General features: G+C 34.6%; 1 long non-coding RNA gene across 1 annotated transcript; it reads left to right on the forward strand.

The window, feature by feature from the left end:
• The first annotated feature begins 12387 nt into the window (after window positions 1-12387).
• Window positions 12388-15819, forward strand: LOC147475094 (uncharacterized). The gene is made up of 4 exons (XR_015208605.1): window positions 12388-12611; window positions 13342-14030; window positions 15142-15181; window positions 15618-15819. It is a non-coding gene; the product is annotated as an uncharacterized LOC147475094 (long non-coding RNA).
• The last annotated feature ends 9551 nt before the right edge of the window (window positions 15820-25370 follow it).

Consider the following 25370-nt stretch of genomic DNA (forward strand, 5'->3'; position numbering starts at 1 on the left):
AACCCAGCTTTACCAAGACAAATACAAGGACTAGGTAATTATAATAATTATAATAATAATAATAATAATAATAGAGGTATCATCCCGGTTAATAACAACTATCACAACCCACCCGTTAATAATCAACATGAAATAGTTCATGTCACTCCACCTGTGGCCACTACACATTCACAACCGGATCATTTTGATGCCTACATGCAAGCTTAACAACAGATTCTACAATCCATTCAACAATCCATACAACAGTTAACCCAAGATAAAGCCCAACCAAAAGGTGTGTTTCCAGGTCAAGCTATACATAATCCTAAAATGCCAAACACAGCCTTTGAAGTAATAGGTAATAATAGTAACAAAAATTTAAAGGGATATTTAGACTTTGGTCCTAACAATAGTAGGTTTATTACGGTTTGGTCCAGAAAAGCTTGAATATTCGGGTTTAGTCCTAGTTCTGGTTGTTGACGGTCAGGTCAATCTGCTTGTATTTTTGAAATGGCGATAATACCCCTTGCGTGCAACATCATGTGAATATATAAGTTAGACTTTGATACAAGAAATAAGGTCATCTTCTAGGACTTGGTCCCTACTCTTATTTGACAAATTAGAGTTTAGTCCAACTTGTCAACCAAAGTCTAGCACGCTATGATCAACCACTTGAGAACGCGGAGCCTCTCTTTCTTAGTCATCTGTCTTAATAAGTTAAGTGGATTCTGATTCATGTGGTCGTTCTCTGCTTCATTGGTGTTTTCACTCCCTACTCTCCACCATAACAAAATGTTTCCACCAAATCTAAAGAAAGGCTCAAGGGCAAGAAAGATAGGTTTTTTCGCTTCTAGCTGATGGATCAATGACATAGCTTCCCCTCTCGGTTTTCCTAGTTTCAATGGGGAACCTTCATTCTGATCGATCTTGGTGATTCTAATCTCCTTCATTCGTCCCCTGGCTATTGAACTAAACTATTTAATTACTCTCAATTCTAAATCACCACAAAATATTCTAATTTCAAGTTCATAAATGCCACTTAAGAGTGGATAATATACTTAACATCTAGCAAACAAAATAAATCTTTATACTTTTAAAGACAAATATATTCTCTCTTCACTCATTCTCAGAAAAAACAAAAAAAACAAAACGATACTGAAAATGGGTTACCTCTAAGAAAAGTGATGTTCAATTCACGAACAGGGATAATAAGAACAGAATGAGAAAGGTCAGTTGAAGATAATAAATGATAATAATAAGAAGCGTGATGATTCAATCTAGAAAAATGAGATCCAAAAGGAACACCAGATTGATCGTATTGAATTAATATGTATACATCAACTACTGTTGCTGCATCACTTAATTCAACACATACATACAATTAATATTATAAACAGAGCTAGAATTGTTTCTATCATTTCTCGTCTTTTATTTATCGCCATTCCAGTCACTAAGAGAGAGAGAGTGAGTGATTTTAGGGTTTTTTATATTTGGTTTTCGATCTGAAATTTTTATTAGCGTGCTAGACTTTGGTTGACAAGTTGGACTAAACTCTAATTTGTCAAATAACAGTAGGGACCAATTCTTAGAAAATAACCTTATTTCTTGTATCAAAGTTCAACTTATATATTCACGTGATGTTTCACGCAAGGGGTATTATTGCCATTCCAAAAAAACAAGCAAATTGACCATAGTCAACTCAGTTGACTGACAGTCAATAACCAAAACTAGGACTAAACCCTAATATTTAAGCTTTTCTGGACCAAACCCTAATAAGCAAACTATTGTTAGAACCAAAGTCTAAAAAACCTAAATTTAAACGTAGGTAAGTTAAATGCCATCGCCACTCTCCGTTCTGGCAGAGTGGCTATTAATGCCGTAACTATGCCCATTGATACACCAGTGGTCATTGAAAATGAAACTTTACTAGATACTGAAGATCTTACCACAGTAGAGGTACCAGTTAAACTACAACCAAAGAAAAAAATTGCCAAGGTGAAAAATCCTATTGACCCATATGCTAAATATAGAGCGAAACCACTATTTCCCCATAGACTAGCCATGTTAAAAAGGGATACAAATTTTGATGAGATTAGGGAATTTTGTAAAAATCTAACGATAAACCTACCTTTTCTTGAAGCTATTAAAAAATTACCACAACATGCTAATTTTATAAAAGAGTTGTTCACTACTAGGCAGAAAACAAACATTCCAAAATATGCCTTTTTAACTAAATAGTTTCCCACTCTATCTTAACATAATGGAATCATTAAGTACAAGGACCCTGGTCGTCCTACGTACAATGCACCTTAGGGGATATCCACATGACAATTGCTTTATTAGACCTGGGGGCGAGTGTTAACTTACTCTTTTATTATCAATATAAACAAATAGTTCTACAAGAGATGCAACCAACTAAAATGATGTTACAATTAGCTGATCGTTCGATTAAGTATCCTAAGGGTGTCGTTGAAAACGTGCTTGTTAAATTTCAAGATTTTTACTACCCAACCGACTTCATTAACCTCGACACAGAAGTTTCTAACAACTCTGTTCCTATCATCTTCGGGCGTCCCTTCTTGGCAACCACCAATGCGCTTATAAACTGCCGTAATGGTTCGATGTCCATGTCCTTTAGGCACCTTTCTGTTGAGGTGAATGTTTTCAAAATGATGAAACAGTTATCCGATACGACTATCGATGGAGAAGTTAGCATGATCAAGAGCTTAGCTCAAGATTATTTTAACAACACATTTCCAGATAATTAGATGCACCAATTCCTTTCCTTCGAAAGTTCTGACTTCGACGATGACTCCTACATAAAGGAAGTCAATGCCCTTTTCGAGTCTACTCCTATCTTGGACCCTTCTGTAGCTCCATCTTCCAAGTTTGAAGACCTCTTACCTAAACAAGTCTTTACTACTCAAGACGAAGACCCTCCGAAAGCCGTTCTACCCATTCCTCCTACCCTTGTGCTTAAACCTCTTCCTACTGAGTTGAAATATATCCATCTTGATCTGGATGGTAGTCATCCGGTGATCATATCTTCTCATTTGTCTGCTGATGAAGAGGCACGTTTGATTAGGGTGATTAGGGAACATCGTTCCGCGATCGGTTGGTCCTTAGACGACATTAAGGGGATTGACCCTAGCGTATGCACACATGACATACATTTGGAGGATAATGCGAAGACTTCACATGAACCTCAGCATTGCTTAAACCCTGCCATGAAAGAAGTGGTCAAGAAAGAAGTATTATGGTTACTCGATGCGAGTATCATATATCCCATCTCCGATAGCGAATGGATAAGCCCCATTCATGTATTTCCTAAGAAATCGGGTGTTACCATTGTACGTAATGTTGATGGTGAATATGTTTCCACACGAGTTCCTATGAAATAAAGGATCTGCATTGACTACAGACGCTTAAACGACATGACACAAAAGGATCACTTTCCTTTACCTTTTATAGATCAGATGCTCGAACGTCTAGTGATAAAACTTAAAATTGAATAGTTTACCTACGAAATGAACGATGAACTCAAAACGTAAGTAAACTAAAACTTTCTTATGCTGCCTATGTTTATTAAAGATTCTACTCTCAATCCTATGAGATATAGTGGAGTAGGAAGTTCGTTCCACTCCTAGTCCTTCCGCATGTTAATGTTCTCTACGTATAAGTACTCTTACTCTAAAGTCTAATGAGAGATTTACGTAGTGGCAACTAGACTACGATGCAACTACCCACAAGATGCAACTAGTCGACTATAAGAACAACTATGGGAATGTTACGTTGATTCTATGATAAGGAGTTAGAGGGGGATTGATTCCACCTTAACTCGACTTAATCCTACTAACGACGAATCGTCGTAATCCGAATTTAACTACTTCGCAGAACAATATGGTTATTCCTAATCCCTAATTACACATGGCATTCCTACCAATTCATAACTAGCATGTGAATGATTAAACCCATTCTCATGGTGAACTAATCGCTTCTAGAGTGGAAAGGAAATTGCGACGACTCTACGATAATCGGAATCAAGCTTTCATCAAGGCTTCTCAACCCCCTCTAATGGAGGTTTAGCCGAGAATCATTACGCAATTATTTCCGATTAAATTAAAACTAAACATAATATAAAGAATTGAAATTTACTAATCTAAATTAAACAATAATTAAAATCTAATTAATAACTAAGAATTGAATAACAAGTAATAAATGAAATCAGATCTAACACAAATGTAAATGACAAGAATCGAAATTAACAAACTAGCTATTTTATTAATCAATCTAATTAAGAATAATGATTCTAGAGTTTAGTCTAAAACAAGAATTGGATTTGAAACTAAACTTAACATAAAGAATTAAATCTAGATCTAGAAGCTATTCTAATGGCTACTTTCTATTCTAAGCTACCTTTATTTTCTAACCTCTTATCTACCCTTATCTACCCTATCTACCCTATCTACCATTAACCAAGAGTGAAGCTTTGGTTTTTATACATTCAGATCCAAAAATCGTGCATGGGCTTGGAGCCATGTTTTGGGCCAGAGAATCAGGCCCAAAACCCAATTCTTTTAGTCCAAAAAGGCCTCTTCAGCTGCAGTTGGCTTCAACAGACTTTTCGTCCACTTTTGCTCCTCTGATTGGGTCAAGGCTTAGATCATTGGAAAGTTCTTTCCGAGCCGGTCGTTTTGACATAAGGTAGGTCCCATTCCGAGGTCTGAGTCCAAAGATACGGCCTTCAGAAGTTCTGCTGACTTGTGTGCTGTTTCTGCCCGCGCCGACTTTTTAGCTTTTGACCGGGCTTTAGAAAGGTTTTATCTTCTTGAATCTTGGCCTTTAATCACAGAACTCCTTAGCAACCGACTTTTGCTTCTTTATCTCCCTAAAGTGGCACATATCTGCACATAATGGACTTTGAAGCCTGGAATGCATAAAAACACGTAATCAGTGTTAACTCTTAATTATTACTCACATAATTGGTCTAAAAGTATGTCTGTTACAGGGTTAAAACTACAGTTTTGGGCTCTTATCATCTAGCTGGTTATGTTTATTACTATTTTTTAGATGGCTACTCTGGCTATTTTCAGATCATTATCGATCCTGACGACCAAGACAAGACTACCTTCATATATTATTTTGGAACATATGCCTATAAACGAATGCCTTTCGGCATTTGTAATGCTCTTGGTACCTTCCAGCGGTGTATGCTTCATATCTTTAGTGACATGGTGGAGCACTTTATGGAAGTTTTCATGGATGATTTATCTATCTATGGAAACTCTTTCAGTGACTGCCTGTCTAACCTTTCCAAGGTGTTGACACGGTGTGAGGAAAATGATCTGGTTTTAAACTGAGAGAAATGTCATTTTATGGTTAAAAAAAGAATAGCTCTAGGTCATATTGTATATAGTGAGGGCACAGAAGTAGATAAGGCCAAATTAGATAAAATAGCGTCTCTACCTATACCACGATAATCCATGACGTTAGAGCCTTTTTAGGCCATGCAGGTTTCTATAGGCATTTTATCAAGGATTTTTCAAAATTAGCTAGGCCTTTAACTAATCTGCTTTTTAAAGATGCCATATTTGATTTCAATTATGACTACAAATAGGCTTTTGAAACATTAAAAATCACTTTAACATCTGCACCGATTATACAGCCTCCCGATTGGTCTAAACTTTTCGAACTTATGTGTGATGCTAGTAATTATGTTGTTGGTGCGATGTTAGGCCAGAAACTGGATGATAAGTCCATCGTTATTTATTATACTATTAAGAGTTTTAATGATGCTCAAAGAAGTTATACTACTACGGAAAAAAAAAATTAGCTGTGGTTTATGCTTTATATAAGATCCGTCCTTATTTGGTTGGTTCAAAGACCTTAGTGTACATTGACCATGCAGCTCATAGGTACCTTCTAGCCAAGAAAGATGCTAAACAGAGATTGATCTGATGGATCCATCTCCTACAAGAGTTTAATTTAGAAATTAAGGATAAATGAGGGGTCGAAAATGTAGTTGTCGATCACTTATCTAGACTAACCAATGACAGTGATAGTGACTCTGAGTCCATACCTGATTCTTTCCTTGATGAGCACCTTTATTCTATTTTTTCTGCACCTTGGTATGCCAACATTGTGAATTTCTTAGCTTCTGATATTATTCCTGATGTTTGGTCAAAAAGTGAACGTAAGAAATTTTTAGCTAGAGTTAAGTTATACTACTAGGATGAGCCCTACCTTTTTAAGTATTGTGCAGATCAGATTATTCATCGTTGTATTCCCCAGTGAGAATATAATGAGGTTTTATCCTTTTGCCATGACAAAGCATGTGGTGGCAATTTTAGTGGTATAAAAACGGAAGCTAAAGTTCTTCAATGTGGTTTTTATTGGCCTAATTGGCCTACCCTTTTTAAAGATGCCCAAAGTACACTGCAGGATGTGTGTTTGTTGCCAACAACTTGGGCGTATCACTAAACGTAATATGATGCCTTTAAATCCCATTATAGTAGTAGAAATTTTTTATGTATGGAGCATTGATTTCATGGGTCCTTATCCTGTTTTCCATGGTTTTATTTATATTCTTGTTACCGTGGACTACGTTTCCAAATGGATAGAGGCCATGGCTTGTCGTAGCAATGACCATACGACAATTGTGTTTTTCGTTAAAGAATACATTTTCTCTCGTTTTGGCATCCCTAAAGCCATCATTAGGGATGACGGAATGCATTTTTTCAATGGAGTTGTTGCTTCTTTAGTTAAGAAATACAGAGTTACCCATAAGGTAGTAACTCCTTATTATCCCCAAACTAGTCTCTCATAAGGAAATTAAAAAAATATTAGAAACGAAAGTCAATCCTGATTGGAAAGATTGGTCTAAGCGTCTAACAGATGTTTTATGGGCGTATCAGACAACTTTTAAAACTCCTATAGGAATGTCTCCCTTTAGACTTGTGTTTGGAACTTGTCACTTGCCTGTTGAATTGGAGCATCGTGCTATGTGGGCTATAAAAAGCCTAAACTTTAATATTGATGAGGCGGATATTAAGCGCAAATTGCAATTAAATGAGCTTGAAGAAATTTGTAGCGATTCTTATGATCTCGCGAAGGATTATAAAGCTAACATGGAACGTGTTCATGATAAATAGATTTTGCGTGAAGAGTTTGTAGTTGGTCAAAAGATTTTGCTTTACAACTCACGTTTGCATATTTTTCAGGGGAAATTAAAAACCATTGGTCTGGTCCTTTTCTGATTACTGAAGTCACCCCTCATGGGGAAATCACCTTGGTAAATCCCAAGGACAACAGTACCTTTCAAGTCAATGTCCAACGTTTAAAACATTTTCAAGAGTTAAGGTCCCGAGATGTGGAGAATGTCCTTTTACAGGACCTTGTCTATGAAGACAGACCTTTGATGTTTGGTGTACTTCCTTTCATTTCTATATATATTGGTAGTGCACCATTAAGGTAACCAGTCTCTCCCTTTGGAGTGTGTGGCTATAACTATCGGATCATAAGTCCACATGTAATGTAATTCACGTTTTCCACTCTTGCATGTTTCTCGTTTTTGAGTCGTGCTTCTCTATGGAGTGATTTACGGCCTTATTGCTTTATTGTTTTATTTTATATTAAACCTTATTCATAAAAAGTAAAAAAATTAAAAACCCAATAAACATTAGTCTAGTAAAACTCAGGAATCTGACTTTAAAAGACCTACATTTTAAAACAAATTTTATAAACCCTGTTTTCAAAAATTTGTTTCGGGGTGGGGTGTTTGGTCTTTCTATTCTTAATCGCTCAACTTCCTATTCTTGTTGATTATTTCGTTTAATCGTACTTTGATTCGGGTTGACACTATCTATGAATTTAGATTTCTTACGATCACAAAACTTATGTCATTCACGTATTTTGAGACGTTTTCCATATCCTCATGTGTTAATCACGGTTAGATTTCAGTTTTTTATAGATCATTGGATTGTATTTTCTCTGCTGATTATTTTCATAGATCATTTGCCAAAATCGGACAGTTAACAAATCGGGAATTTTAGTTTTAAGTTATACGAGGCATAAGACATGATGGGTATTCCGGATTTGTTTTGGGCTTGGGCCCAAAAATTAAAACCCTACGAGGTCACGTGCCATGCACATGACTCCCTATTTTAAAAGACCATGCATTTTTTTTCTTCCTTTCTTCTTCCTCACCTCCATGAACATCGCCTGAACTTTGCCAGATTAGAGCGCACACCCCCTTGTATACAGGCCATATTAAGCGCGCCCGCACCCCACCTCCACACAACTACCCTTCCAATTTCAACTGAGTTATTTTTTCACTCTCCTACACCTTAACCATCACCACAATTTTCGATTCCATATCTAATTGCCTCTTAGAACCCCAAAAATCCTTCCAAAACAAATTTTTTCCAGTGCACAGTTTGCACCCTTCTTCAATATCGAAATGCGTATTAGGAAGTGGGAAGGGTTGTGGTATTTTGCTGATGATTTTTATCACCCTGATTTGGCGTTCTCTTTTTACAAGAAGAGGGAGATTAGTAATCGTAAGATTGTACTGGATGTGAATGGTAGTCGTAAGGAGTTGACTACAACAGTGTTGGGTGAGATTAATGGCATTGAGGAAAGAGACATTGTAGTCACCATGTAGGAATCTTATCTTGGGGGTATCGGTACTTTGATGACGGAGACGGTGTTGGAAGGACGTTACAATCTTGGGTTGCATTGTGTTCGTCAGTCGTCTCTGAGAATAAACCAACTAGCAGGGCTCAGTAGGTTGGAAGGAATGTTATTACCACCACAAAAGCCAGTGACATAAATTTGAGTTGTCTACACATTCTTTGGACCCTTCAGCACAAAAGGTATGGGTTTTGCATCCTCAAATTTTTATTAAATGAGATTATAGCAGTTGGCCAATTTACCGCAGCTTTCCCTGCGTTGATCACAAAGATTATGTAGTATTGGGGATGTGTTCTGGAATCTAGTCAGGTTAAGTTGATGTAGCATGAGAATGCACATATTTATCAGGAGTGTATTAAAAAGGAGTAGAATTTGCCTGAAGTTTTAGTTGCTGAGATAGAATCGGAGGAGGAGGAAGAAGATGCAGCATGTTTTGATACAGGAGCCTTGGAAAGGGTTACTACGGATATAACCCGTTTTTCATTAATTTATCGTGGCCTGTGATCTCTCCATAACTAGTATGAGATGATTCGAACAGGCCAACATTCTCTTAGTGACCTCTGTTAGGCCATCTAAACTAGGGAAGGGACCATTATCCGTAACCAAGATAAGATTAAGCAAAATATTCAGTTGCTCGGTGATAGTCACCAGGATCTCCAAGCTAACATGGAGACTCTCGCTCATACTCATAATGATCATTGGGAAGCCATGGATATTTTAATGGAACAACAGTACACGTTTCAAGACGAAGTTTTACGACACCTGCCACCTCATGCCTCAAGGGTTAGAAGCATTCAGATTACTATTTTGATTCCATTCTTGAAAACATATAGGTTTGGTGCTGGAGTTTTCTCTCGGCTATTTCTATTTTGGTTTTAGAAGCCTTTTTCTTATTCCATCTCTTTCCTTATCAATTTGGGAACCTTTGTTTAAGAAACTTGTGTTCTATAAATACATGGCGCCATGTATTTATAGAACACAAGTTTCTTAAACAAACCCCATGTACTTCACTCTGCACCTCTCAAATTCATATCACAACTCTTGCTCAGGGCGCAAACGCCCTTATATGGCATTAACATAGAGAGCACCCGCGCTGTAATCCAGTATCGCAGAATTTTCTTTTGTCAGAAGAGAGCGTGCTCACCCTTTGACATAAGCCGTTCCGAACGCGCTCGCGCCCTTACTTTAACATACATCCAATTCTTTTTTCTGGGGTTTTCTATAGTCACTTCTAGGAGTTCAGTAGTGTGTTTGTTTTCTATGAAATCTCCTCAAATAATATCGGAGAAGTCCTTTGAAGAATTGCTATAGAGTGACACCTTTGAGTTCTGCTACCGCAACATGATTGTGCAGTTAGGATGGCATCCTCTAATCGCAAGTGCTGATGAATCTTATTCTCCTATACTTACTGCTTATTTTTAAGATAATTGTAGGTTTTTTTATCGACCAGATGGGGAACAAGTGTTCTCTATCACAATCAATGATGAAACAATAGATTTACGCAAGTTTTTGTTAGCCTATGCTATTGGACTTTCTATGCATGCTGCCCAAGACTCATGGGGCTATATGTCTAATAATGTGTACATCTACAATTATGATAATTTCGATGAGACCTATGGAGCGGGGATTTTTGGTGTAGAGGACCAAGGGCAATATAACGTAGCCCTTGGTAGCTTGTCCCTTAACTTAGGCATTATTATGTTCTTTATTATGTTGAATATTTTAGGGGAATGACATTTTTCTTCTCTAAATAAAGCCACTTGTGACGTCTTCCTTACTCTAGCTGAGGGACATATGTTGTATGACTTTCCCCAGACCTTAGTGTCTAGCTTAGCACGAGCCCATAGTTTGAAGCATAAGTACCTTTTTATGCCTGTCTTGGTTTGCCACATAATGCTATGTTTCTTTCCTGAGTTCTATACCTGTTTCATGGATTGGGTCGGGGTTGACGTTATGCGACCCACCAATTGCATTGTACGTTCTTTTCATGCTACAATTTGGCCGGGGTGGTGGCTACAACCTCATTTGGTTTTCCTTTACACCCCATCAGGCCAAGTGGAGCTTAACAAGTTAGAAAAAGTAGATGATAAATGGCGTGAGGCCTGGCAGATTATCATGGCTTGGCAGGATGCAAAGGAACCTCACTTCTTTATAAGATGGGAGGACAACGCTTAGTGTTAGATATAAGGTAAGTTTTACTTTATGTTAATGTCTGCTTATGTCCCAAGCAATTTAATTATTTTTATTCCCATAACGGGTGGAACTTATATAGGAGTTGCATCTGTTTTTCTTTACCTATTTTAGTATGTTCTAAATTTGTTTTGCAAGTGCTCTAAAATTTTAACGCGTTTCCATAGTATTTTCTATCCTTCTTATTTCTATACTTTGAGGACAAAGCATGTTTTTGTTTGGGGGTGGCATAGAAACACGCGGAATTTAAGACACCTATTAGGATATATATATGTAAAATATGCATTTTGCTTTCTAGTAAAAATAAAAAGAGTTTATGACTATTTAGTACCATGTACTTTCATTGTTTTTCCTAAATGGTACATGTATTTTTTTTCTCGCCTATTCGTACCACGAACTCTCAATTTGTTTCACTTTAGTACCTCAGTCTCTTTTCCGTCCAATTTCGTTAACGGTGTTAGCGAGCTCACGTGAACGGTATTTTTTTTTTTTTTTTTTTTTGGAATAATCTTTTTAATCAATCTTAAAAATTTACATGAATAGTGTGTTTTTTTTTTGGAATAATCTTTAATCAATCTTAAAAATTTCAGTGAACAATGTTTTTTTTTTGTAATAATCTTTAATCAATCTTAAAAATTTACGTGAACAGTGGGTTTTTTTTTTTGTAATAATCTTTAATCAATCTTAAAAATTTATGTGAATAGTGTTTTTTTGTAATAATCTTAAAAATTTACGTGAATAGTGTGTTTTTTTAAAGAATTAATTTTTAAGATTGATTAAAGATTATTACAAAAAAAAATAAAAAATTGTTCCCGTGAGCTCGCTAACGCCGTTAGTGAAATTGGACGGAAAAGATACTGAGGTATTAAATTGAAACAAATTGAGAGTTCGTGGTACAAATAGGTGAGAAAAAAAGTACAGGTACCATTTAGGAAAAAAAATGAAAGTATGTGGTACTAAATAGTCATAAACTCAAATAAAAATTTAAGGCACCACATAATAATATTGGTATTGTTTCTTTTTCTGTGATGATAGTAGTCTAAAAGTTTTACTTTAGCTCTTAAATTAAAATAGTTTTTAGAAACTTAGGTTAACATATCGGTAATAGTCATTGCATCTTTCCATAAATATATTGCATGAGTATCTATGTTTGTATTGCCAGTAAGTTTTTGAAATCTAGGCTAGAATACTTATTCTACAAATCCTGTGAGAATATAGCCTAAAAGCCTTATATGAGTGAAATATCTGAGTAATGGCATAAGGAGAAGTAAATTCCAAATAGAGAAATCACACGTCTACTTGCTTGATCACTATACCATATCCTAAGCGAGAATTCAAGCCCTTTTTCACTACTAAAAAAAGGGGTTGTTGTGTCAATTTTTGGTGTGTCGGGTATGGGGGAAATCGACACATCAACGTTTTGTGTCGTTTTGAGGTTTGTTTGTATTAGGATCAGGTTTGTTGTGTCACTTCATTGAAAACCGACACTACAAGTTTTTCAATTGTATCAGTTCTACTAAAACCAACACTACAACGCAAGCTGTTGTGTCACTTGGGTGAAAATCAAAATTTTGCTCTTCAGTGGAAAATTTCAAGTATCCCAAATTAATTTCGGGCTTCACAATTGAAGAAACCTCGTCTTTATTCTAACAAAGTTCTCCCCGATGCTCATCTCTCTATAGTCTTCAAGCCTTCATGAAAACCTCGTCTCCTCTGTCAAACCCTCGCTGTCGAAGAAAGAAGTGAACCAGGTACGCTTTCTCTCTCACTCTCTCCTTTTACCCAAACCCTAGTTATCAAATTTCCAAGTTTTTTGTTTTAATTGTGCTCCTTGAACTGTTCAAGTTAGGTTTATTTGGTTCTCTTTGCTAACATATTTTTGGGAATTAAGTTTTGTGTGGGAACTGTAACTTTGGGATATTTCACTGGTTTGGGGTTTGGTTGGCTAATAAAAAAAAATAATAATAATAATCGGTATTAATTAAATTAGTTTCAGTGCTAAGCTTCAGTTTCCCTTTGTTTTGTTTTATCAATTTGTTTTAGTTGTTTATGGGGTCTGCTCTTAGCTTTGATAAGTTCAGGTTCATTTCTTGTTGAATGTAGTTGATGGGTTTTATTGGAAACCCATAGTTGTGATGGGGAAAATTTATATTGTTAGATTAAAATTCGATCAGCTAGTTAATTAGGTGTTTTATGTGTTCTGATTGAAAGAGGTGTATTTATTTGTTCGTAGTCATTTTACAGGTGCTTATATTAGTCATATACTATTGTCTTTGTTCATATTCACAATTTTTGACCATATTATGAGTGAATTATTGTGATTTTGCAGGTATTGTAAAAATATTCAGCTAAGAGTATCAAAGTTTTTTGGGGATCTTTGCTCGCACGTGTGTCAACTTCTATATGGATTTGTTGCCCTTCTTTTTATGTGGTAGGCAATTATAAAAAAGTTCTTACTTCTTTGAAAACTTATGTTTCCAGGTCGGGGATGGGGACACCTATGGCTAAGCCTTATGTACAACAAGTGAGGTCTTTAATGTTAGTCTGTAAGCATTCTCATTCACTTATATCTTTGAAAAGGTTAACCTTAATAAGTGAAAGGACCTTGACCGAAGTTTGCCTCTCTTGCAGCTTAGTTTTGACTTTGGTTATTACTCCTTCATATAGGTTTATCATTATGGATATATGTTATTTGCTTCTTTTGTGTCGTGCTGACTCTGATTAGTATCTGATCTTATAGCCCTAGTGATGTCAAACCAAGTACTAGCTTACTCTTAGACATATTATATGTTTCGATGTTAGCATTTTAATATAGCAAACCTCTTAGTGCATTAATGAAGGATCTGTCTGGTTCTTTAGAGCAGATGTTGTCAAGGTACGTAATTGTAGTTTCTTTAAGCACACATCATTATTCTAAAGTAAGATTTCAGTTACCTTATTTCTTTTGAGTCTGACTTGCATCACCTATGGGCAATAATAAGAAAATGAGGTATATACTCTCTCTCTCCCCCTTTTCAATATCTATTTTTATGATTTTCAACAGATATTGGTATGTAATTGGTACACTTTGTCAGATATTTGGTGAAACAGGGAGAATTGAAGGCAGCTGTAGAGATGCACTACTGGAAAGCATATGCCCTATTTGCTTAATTAAGCTATCTGCTGGTTAGGTAAAACTTACTACAGCAAAAATTTGTCGTACTCCTTAATTTTCTTATTATGTTTTGTTGGATTAGGTAGGTTTGAAGTGCTTGCAAGCTAGGTTATATTTATCTGGTTAGATGTTTGTGGGTTCAGTAGAAGCCATGAATCTATAGTTTAGTTGTCCACAAGTTTCAGATTTGTATGATTGTGCATTAGCTATACCATGAATGAATAATTGTTGTTGTTGCCAATTATCATTAGACGCATTAAGCATGCTTAAGTACACGTTATGTAGTTGGATATTGGAGTTTAGAAAAATATGTGCTGAGTTTCAGTGGCTTGGTGATGACCATGGTATGCAGCGGCCAGTTAATGTCCTGTAGCGACTTGGCAGTGTCCTGTAGCGACCTCTAGTGTGTCCTGCAGTAGCCTAGAGTGGCTTGCAGTGTGGACTTTAGAAACATACACCTGAAGCCATACCTTGTAAGGTAGTTACACATGCCTTAGTGATCAAAACATGAGTTCTTATCGAGTTATGTAGACTCAAGCTAGAAAAACTTATTAACGAATTATGATAATGAACTTACGGGTATGAATGGGTTTAGGTATTTGAAATGTTGGATATATATCTTGGAAGGGTTGATCTATAGAGATTGTATTATTTTGATTTTCAGGTTATGACAGGGTTTAGGTTTTTGAAATATTGAAAATACAGAGGAGACTCTGTCGAAATTTTTGTAAAACTAAATTATGTTGATGTAATGCCTTGAGATATGTCTTCATGTCTTTGAGATGTGTGTTGGATCTGGAGGCGTTACAACATTCAACGAAGTCCATTAGCTTTGCTTCTTGTCTCGCAATGTGCACCTTTAAATGTTATCAATGCTTGAGGCATATACCATATTCTATTTGTTGTTGTCATTTGGTCTAATGTATGAACCCTCGTTCTTCTATCATCCTAAGTTATCAATTTCAATGTTCAAGAATTGCGTGTGTTTAAGACTTATTTGCATTTGTTGTGTTTTAATTGTAGTTTCAGTTTGCTAATTCATTATCATGAGTTGATTCTAGGTTTAATAATTCTACATTTATTTTTATTTTTTTCTAAGGGATTTTTTTTGTTTTGCTTCTTCCTAGGCATTGTATCCGGCATAGAAGTTTTCCTTAAAAATCATGGGTAAGTACGTATTTATTGTCTACATCATTTTTACAAGTTTCTTGTTCTTGAATTTAATTTTGCTACCTTAGCTTGGATATAGATATTAGCAACTTAATAGGCCTTATTTGTTTAGTTCATGAACATTTTTTTATGAGTTCATTGACTCTAGTATCTTTTCATCTAAGGATTTATCTACTAGTGCATCACGACATAGAAGCTTTTTATATCCTTATCTTTGTAGGCATGAAGGGAAAAGTTCTTATAGTCTAGTTCAACCTTGATAATATTATCATGAGGAGTCTTCTAATCTTTATTGGTTTGTCATAAACTCGGTTGCTATGAATTGATATGTCTAATCTTGAGGAGTCTTCTAATCGTTATTGGATTTTGTTGATTGACGATATATTGAATCTAACTAGTTCTTTTGTTTTGTTTTGTTTTTTTTTTTTTGTAGATTGAACTTAATAGAATGAGGCTATGATGGCTGGATGGATGCATGGATAAGCTAGACGTGAAGTCATTTTCTCACATGGTGTTAGGCTAGGTTGATTAGATTTTATTTTGTTGGTTTTGTACGTAAACATTTGAAGTTGTATTTTGGTCAATGGTTGGTTGTAAACTGATGTTGGATGATAATGGTATTATATTTAGTAATGAAAATGAGTTTGTTTTCCAGACTGTGGTGTTATATAGATGTGGATGGAAATGCTTTTATACATGTCAATTGTTATTGTTGTTCATATGACACAAGAGACATAGGTGATCTACTAAAAGTGACACAATAGAGGATCATATTATGTGGGTTTGCATAAGAACTGACACAACAGTCTATTTCTTGTGTCAGTTTCTGCTTTCCCAAGACAAATTTGTAGAGGTGTACTACTAAAAACCGACACAAGTAGTATACATGTTGTGTCCGTTTATACTTACAAACTGACACAAGTGTTATATCTATTGTGTCGGTTTTACAAAAACCTGTTATGTCACCACTACTTGTGTTGCTTTCTAAATATGAAAAACCCGACACATCAGGCTTGTTGTGTCAGTTAAAAAATGACACAACAAGCCTTTTTTTTAGTAATGTTTGGATCGATATAGCTAGAAATTAAAACCTATATGAAATTATTTTCCGCAAGTCGGCCCTCTGAGCCTTTCTTTAGTCTTTTCATAAACCACAAATCCTTTACTCTTTTATAAAAACAAAATAAAATAAAATCAGCCTACCCATTTTTGAATAAGTCTGAGAAGTAGGATGAAATGGAGAAAAGAAAATAGAAAGACATGTGGAAAACTAAGAATTTGTTAGTTGCTTCAAATAAGAAAAGAAAAGAAAGTTTTCATCCAAAGAAAAAAATAATAAAAATAAATAAAATAAAATAAAAAGTTAGAACTCCAAAAACAGAATCAAAGGAGTCAAAAGCCAAAAGAAAAAGAAAAAAAAATGGCTAAGGATGGAAACAAAGCGTAGAAGCAAAGTAAGAACAAGGTTTTCTCTAATTACATATTTTGAAGATCCTATTATCTCAGACTTGTCCTTTTGAATATCCATTTCCTTCCTTCTTAAACCATCACCTAATCCCTGCAACACCTAATAAAGACCTCTAGCTCAATTAGGAATAGGTTAGTGTGATAGTAAGTGGCAGATGTGTTTGATCGACCTCGGCTCCTTTGTATGTCATTGAGATAGGAAAAGTGTGCCCACTACACACTGGAGTGAGCAAAACTTGAGTGGAAAAATCAGAGTATTTTTGTCTTGACATATTTGTGAGGACGTACTTAAGGACGCTATTCCAAAATTCCATAAACGGATCTGTTATTGCATTCCATAGCATAGTTCATTATATATATGTTTATCCGTAGATGATTTGATTATTATGCACGTATTAGTTTAGGTTTCGAATTGATTATTCTTTATTCATTGCTAGTGAGATGTATAGATATCTAAGAATAAATAAGGAAATATTAATTTTATTTCTTAGTCGTTGTAGTATAAATGAAGTTTGTGAGTATCTTCTCTGTAAAACTCTCACGAGGCTATAATTCGTCCACTAGAGAAATCCTAGTGCTTTAAGGCCTTATTACATATGGTCAATGCAATCGCACTAGGTGAAACGAGATTAGTTAGAACTCCATTTTTGGTCACTTATTTTAATTTCTCATCTTTGCTTGAGGACAAGCAAAATACTATTTGGGGTTGGTTTGATAAGAGCCCAAAACTGTAGTTTTAACCCCTTAATAGTATTACATTTAGACCAATTATATTTATAATAAATAAGAGTTAGTACTGTTTACGTACTTTTGTGTATTACAGGTCTCGGAGTCAACTATATGAAGAAATATGTCACTTTTGCAATAGAAAGGAGCAAAAATCAGTTGCTAAGAAGTTCTATGATTAAAGCCCAAGTTTCAAGGAGAAAAAACCTTTTTAAAGCCAAATCAAAGCTGAAAAGCCAAAGTCAGCGCGGGCAGAAATAGAGCATGAAAGTTAATAGAATTTCCGTAGGCCGTATCTTTGGACTCAGACCTTGGAATTGGACCTATTATATGTCAAAACGACTAGCTTGGAAAAATATTTATAATGGTCTAGGCCTTGATCTAATCATAGTAGTAAAAGTAGACAAAAGAGTTATTGCAGTAATTTCCAGCAGAGAAACCCTTTTTGGACTTAAGTAATTACGTTTTAGGCTTGATTTAGTGGCCCAAAACATAGCTCCAAAGCCCATGCATGAAATTATAAACCTAGCCCTCTCCTATATAAAGAGGACTAAGGCAAAACCCTAACTCTTTCCTACCTCTTCTCTTTAGTCTAATCTAGTTTATGTTTTATTAGCCTAGCCACTATTAATACAATGCAAGTTATTTTTAATACAAGTATTCCTTTAATTATGTCTTCTTCTTCTCATTATCCATTCCATGGTAGTCTAATGAACCATAGTTAAACCTCCATTAGAGGGGTTTGATTGAAGCTTTGATGAAGACTTGATGTGTTAGTATAGAATAGTTGTATTAAAGAGCTTCAAGTCTAGGGTTTTCTATTTAACAATAAGTAAAATAAACTTAGACTATAGGGTAGTTCATTCACCATGAGAATGGGTGTCAACTTCCTCTCATGCTAATTATTAGTTGGCTAGAGATATCATGACTAATTAGGGATAAAAAGACCTAACCTTTATGTTGAACCTATTGTAAAAACATAAAGATTAGGGTTGCAACAAACTCTATATTAGCATGTTAGGGATTAATCAAGGTAGATTTCAAATCTCCCTAATTCCTTCTTTATATTCACATCTTAATATTTAATTGCCCTAGTTTAATTTAGAATATATTAAATATCAGTTCTCACCATATTAGTTCTATTTTAAATCATTACTCTCATGTTGTTTTATTGTTCATCATTAGTCGAATTAGTTATTATCTAATGCAATTAGGAGTGGAACGAATTCTTACTCTAGTTTTATTACATGATAATTGAGAGTAGAACTTTGATATAAAAAGACATGAAAATTATAGTTTACTTCTTCCTAGTATAATTAGCTTAGTAGGAGTAAAAGTGTAATTTGCATTCTATCACTTAACCAGTCATAATTTGCTTTTACCAATACATAATAAATTTAATTTGAGTTCTACTGAAGTAGGAGTGAGTTACAAAAAAGAATGTTCTGAACGTGTCAATTTCTTTAGTTTCCTATGCCGAGTATCGTAAAATATTAGAGTTTCATATATTGGAATTTTATGGCATTGCTGATGTCAGTTATTTGGATAATCAACCTACATAATGTCTAACTCAACCTACAGTACTACACCGATATTAACTTGACCTATTCGTACATTGTTCAAACACTTTGATCCAAGCTCTATAGGTTTCTTGCTAAGCTAGCTAAGAATTTTGATAGACAAGGAATTTTGATCATGCATTGTTCTTGATGGGACTTTCAATAAATTACACAAGGAATAATGTATTTTCGTAAAGGTATTTTTAATTAGTTTCCAAGAGTTCTAAAACTTTTCAATTGAGGTAATTTTTTTTATCCTTATTGAAGATTAGTAGTATTTATGTTTTTATGCCGATCGTCACGTAGTGAAAACTTCAAAAGTGTTCCAGAAGTAAACTCCTAGGCAACCTAAGGATTCTGGGTTAAGACAACTTCAATGGTCGTGGTAATTTATGTATAGTGAATCAATAGATATGAAAGATACAATAGTCAACTTTGGAAAGTAATAAGAAGACTTGGTCTGATTTCATTTCATTCCTTATCCTTAGCTCATTATACAAGTTTGGATTGTAAACGTGATTGAAACTCATAAGTCATGGGTAGACAGACTTCCAAGATGAGACTCTTAATAACTATTTGTCTTTATCAGTTTTTTGTTTCTTTCTTCGTTCTAAATATTCAATCACTTGATTTTGCTTTCATTCTAATTAGATCCCTCACTACATAGGTTATGTTGTATCTGCTACATGTTTCCATTAGCCATGTACTCATCTCTCTGGTCATACACTTGGTTATTTAACATTAATTTTTAGATGAAGGAGGCTTCACTTTACATATTTAAGGAGATAATTATAGTGCCAACCCAAACATCGTCTTGGCCGCGACACTTTCTACTAATTTATTGAGGTATGTTTTTTTTAATCTTTCATTAAACTTATTCTCTCTCTCTCTGCGTGCCTCTATTTAGTAAGATGTGATAGTTAATGATTTGGACTAATGGTAGCAGTTAATACTAACTCAAACTATAGTTTAAACTATTCCTCTTGCAACGTCAAACATGTGTGGTCATTATATCCAATTCAAGTGATTTCGGAATTTTTTGACAATTTTTGTTTTTGTTGTATTGGCCATGTCATGCCCATATTACAAAATCTGTATTCGTTCATTCGGGCTTTTGGTTTCTTTTTTACTCAAAACCCAAAAACTCTACTTCTCTAATTCAGACAACAGATTACCCAATCATATTAGGAATGACTATTTTACTTTATTTATACTCTTCTTCTTTTGTTCATTTTTACCAATTTTAATAGTGTTATGAACTTATATCCGTATGAATAATTTTAGAGTTTTGTTAAATTTTGTAAAAGTGGATAGCTTTCACAGAAACACTTTTGCTGAAACTTCCCAATTTCAAGTTGATTACCCTGAACACTACCCTATGGAGTACTGCATGTCCCCTTTTAGCTCTGGGTTATGGTTTTCCTAATGATATTTTCGCCTGAAAACAAACTTCAATCCCACCTATTGCTCTGCATCCATTCATTATGGCAATGATCATATGTGTTTTGAACTTTTGGTAAGCTTTTATGGTTTGTGCACTAATAATTTCGTGCTATTTGATTTTCTCCTAACAACCAGATGCAATGTATTCAGCATTCTATAAAAATGTGGGAAGTTTTCAGTTTAATTTTCAAGTGTTGATTAAACTAATTGGAAATGAAGCTGTGTAGACTTGTGGGTATATTGAATTAACAGGTAAGTTCCCATTACAGAAAACTTGCAGCAGGTTACTTAGTGTTTAATGTTCATTGCAGTTTGATAATATGTTACTATTTTGAATATATGTATCTATATTGCTTATGTTAAGAAGACGGCACGTGTCAAGAAATTGAGTGAATGACTCAATCTATAGAACATGTGTGTTGTGTGATCCATATTACCGGGGAAGGTATCAAAAAGGGAGTTGGAAACAACCGCACCAGTCGTGTACCAGAACCACAATGAGAGATGCTCAATAGATGGTTAGTTGAATTAGACATTGCTGATACTCAAGTGACATAAGGTAGGATCTGTTCCAACTACGTTGATTTATTTATGTTTGGGAAACCTTGAGATGCTTCTTTTCAAACTTCATTTTATGACTCTGAATTGCGTTGCGTCTCAAATATTAGACTCTCCAATTGTTCTTCTGTGAAGAAATCTTAAATAGTTATTTATACAAATATGAATTGCCAACAAAACCATTCACCGAAAGAATACAACCAGTACACCATAATACAATGTCACCTCAAACCCAAAAGATACCTACCTAAACTTCTTTAGGTAGAATCCACTATTTTGCTTCTTACCTATGCGTTATGACACTTAATTATTATGTTGTCTTAATAATGTATCACTCTAAGAGAATAACATACGTACAATTTTTTATATGACTACACATTTGGACAAGATAAATGGTATTAGAGCATGGCGAGCGATACTTTAATTTACAGTTGATTAGCTTGTATGATCACTTTATTCATATACATTCCATGCAAATAATATAATGCGTGTCTTGGAAATTTTAGTATGCAAACTTGATTCTGGACTATATTCTTCAATTTTGTGTGTGCAAAATTGGGAAAGAGTTCAATAGAAAGTTGACGTCTTGGTATGCAAAAATTGTTGCCTTTCTTTTGCAGGTGTAGAAAATTATTATTGAGTAGTATAGTAACATTGTGAAAATATAAAGTGAAATAATCTGGCCTGGTAATTAGATGCATCATCCATATGCGGAAGCTTTTGTTAATATTTACCACCATTTCTTAGGCACACCATGTTGTTACTTTCCAATCACCCCACCTCAAATTTTATACAATCCAGTGTAGTAGGAAGAATAAAACAAGTAGTTCTAAACTTCTTGGTATCGCGGTTTCTTTTTTTCTGGTCCCTGCCTCAAATGTTGAAGCCTAGGATAGTGCGTGAGCTGGATGGAGATAGGTCTTACGTAGTTGATCATGCCCAAGTCATGGAAAACATGAAAGAGGACTTTGAAGTTTGAATGATCTTATTTCTTTATAGGTTTGATAGCTCTCAATTGTGTCCATAAGTTTGTCTTACATTTTATTCAGTTACATGCAATATTAGTTTCGCTACTGCACCTTAACATAAGTATGGAGTTGCCTCACAATGTTGGAATTTGGGAAGTTACTCATATGATTGAAACTCTTTTGATTTCCTCTCAAATCAATACTAGAAAACTGCTTTAAGAACACTTTTGAAATTTGTAAACATGATTTGACTTCATTTAATGAGCCTTTGGGAAGATGATCTCCAAAGTGTTGTTCAAATGGGTTTCTTTCTCTTTTTTTTAATAGAAATTTAGTGGTAGCAAACAATAATCGAGGCAGGTTTTATAATGAAGTTTCTTGCCTACCAAATCATTGTAAAAACTACAGTGATTTAATTGGTAAGCAATGTTTCACCTCTACCACATCGATAATTTGTAATTCTTAGCATTAACTAAGATCAATTATTGTAGTGTCAAAAGTTCAATCTTGAGTTCTTTGATAGCATCTTCTATGGACAGGATACATTTTTAATAGGCTACCATGGAGCATAAATGGAAAACTTCCTTAACATTCTGAAGTTATAGCTACATGCTTCAAAGACATAACCAATCTTACACATAGGTTTAATTTCATGTACGTAGCCATTGACAAATCGAAACTTCGTTATATCCTCTTACGCCATGGTTGGCAAACCTTTCGAAGTATGTTCTATTTTACCTTTTGTTTGAAGGAATTGTTCTTTTCTAATTCAAATAAATGTTGATATATGTACTTTAATTTGTTCTCAACCTCTACTTCCTTTCACTTCTCTGGTAATTATCTAAAAATATCAGCCATGCATGTCTTTCAATAGTCTCTCTGTTGGGATAAGTGGACGAGTCAAACTCATTATATCTTGTACTATTGTTCTTCTAACTCATTATGTCAAGCTTCTAATAGATTTTCTTTTTTCCATCTCATCACAGGCTTAATAAGTAATATTTGTAATCCCTTTTGTGTATATGTGCAAATGAATTTTTAAGCAGTTTCTATAAAGCTCCAAAATTGGTTTTTGGTCTCCAAATAATATTATAATATTATGTAACAAAGTGGTTTTTTTGCGTATAGAATTTTGGGATGGTGGTTTTCTAACTTTAATTTTTCTCTGTCCAAATTATATATATTCTACGCATTGTCTTCTTAATTAGCCTATTCAGTTAGACTTTCTTAAAAAAAATTTACTAATTGAGATACACACCTAATCTTTAGCCAATATCATTTATCAGGAAGTGAGATGATTGATCAACGGACTAAACTCTAGAAAACAACTTGAATCAGTTGGTCTCTATGATTATGCAATCGATCTATTTTCAAATTATGACTCTAACATGCAGTTAATTTGTGACTCTTAAAATACTTCCATTTGTAGCTTAAAGTAGCTTTTGTGCTGCATATGATAAAGGAGATATGGTAAGAGACACATGGTCCAGTTATAGCTTAACCACATTAACGGTATAAGAAAGTATCATGTTAGGGCTCAAATCCTTATGAAACTCGGGTTAAAAGAGGTGTCTCATGGGTAAGAAAGTTGTAACGTTTCTGTCTAGCTGCTCCAGCTGGTATTTTTTCTAGAATCATCAGAGAAACAATAAAAGAGGCTAATATTGGGTCCATACTACAGTATAAGAAAGTATCATGTTAGTAGCGTAGATCAAGAGTTTAATCAACCTCCATTAGGTATAATTCAACTACTTTTTTATATTAAATTAGTAAAGAGTAAGGAATAGCATGCCCGGAAGAAGTGCATAAAGTTGTAAGCTATGGGGTCTAGCAATGGGCACTACATGTGATTTGTAGCTATTATATTGTTGCTAAGGTCCTCTACCATGTTTTTAAGGATATAATAACTGTTAGGTAAGGTTCCTTCTATTTTCCTCCACTTCTCAAAGAACTTTGTACAGTGCCATTTTTTAAAGTAGGCACATATAACTTTTTCAGTGGGTTGACAGTGGGCATGGATTAACTCTATACCCATCAGTGTTACGTGCTTAAACACGGGGATCTACATCAGGTAAAGCTTGATGCATTTTGAGTTTATCTTAACTTTAAATTGGAATTGGATGGTAATTAAAATATGAAATGGATCCTATTTAGATAGGTATTCATAACTCCATATCTTCTCCCAAATGTCTTTGGCCAAATATCAAGTGTGCCCCATGACCAACTATTGTTCATAAAATCAGGTCCCATTCTATTAGCCTACCAAGATGCAAGCTGGATTTCCCCTTTGAATGGTGTACCATGCTAGGAAGGATTTTCTTCACCATCTACTAATAAAATAACTTGACTATATCAAAACTTTTGGCTTCAAATAATAAAAAGGGCCATTAAATCCTACTTCTACTAATTATACGTTCTTGGAAATGATAGGCACTTATTAAAATTCCAAACACCTCCCTAGATTTGTTAGTTTCTCATTCTTTTATTATTTAATTACCATGCCCTCAAATTAATAAACAAAAGTGAAAACCTTTCGATGTTCTCTTGCCCTCCCTAAAGATCACTCCATCTTATTCAACAATAACTCTATGCCCTTTTCCTTCTCAAAATCTTATTACTATCAACAATAAAAGTAGAAAACAAAATCTATTTTTTTGGCTTTGCAGAAAAATTGGTGTGTTGGTAAGCCTTCATCTGACCAAGTAGGTCTTCAGGCAAACATAGACTATGTGCCCAGCTCTCAAGTATTTGTTTTCCATAAAGCATAATTTAGATGGTCTGGTGATTAATCAGTTAATGAGTAGCACACTATTATTACTTTTAGTTCATAATGATTTTTATTTTCTCATGTTACCCCATATTTTGAAACATTCAAAATACTTGAATCATCATCAACATTAATATGGATTACACTGAATATACCACCTTTACTTTGTGTAATATATCAGGTTGATTGTAGCATTGTTCTGAAAGTTGGTTGTCCATGCTACACATCAAACATTGTTTTAAACCATGCTTCCATAGCCATGAACCTTTACTACCATTCTAAGGGAAGAAACAAGTGGAACTATTCAACAACACTAGTCTAATTGTTGTAACTGATCCAAGTAAATCCTTTTCACAAAGCTTAGGATAATAATTAATACATATGATGTTAATTTATAGTAACTAGATTATTGAAAGGGTTGCACATTTTGTTGAGGCGGTTATGATGCGGGAAATGGAGTATGCAACTATGCATGAGTGGAATTGATCAACTGAAGAAGACTGTCTTCCTCCACATAATTGATGTTATCTAGAATAAGCTATGTTTTAGTCTTTTTTTTGTCTCCAAATGAGATGAACTCATCTCCTTGGTATATTCAGGGATGCCTTTGTTCATAACAAAAAAACAGAAAGAGTATAGGGATATAGGCCTTTGTTTTGGGATTATTTATGTAGAAAACAATTAGATGGGAATCTATC

Source organism: Coptis chinensis, chromosome 9 (assembly GCF_015680905.1).
Source record: "Coptis chinensis isolate HL-2020 chromosome 9, ASM1568090v1, whole genome shotgun sequence".
Taxonomy (NCBI): Eukaryota; Viridiplantae; Streptophyta; class Magnoliopsida; order Ranunculales; family Ranunculaceae; genus Coptis; species Coptis chinensis.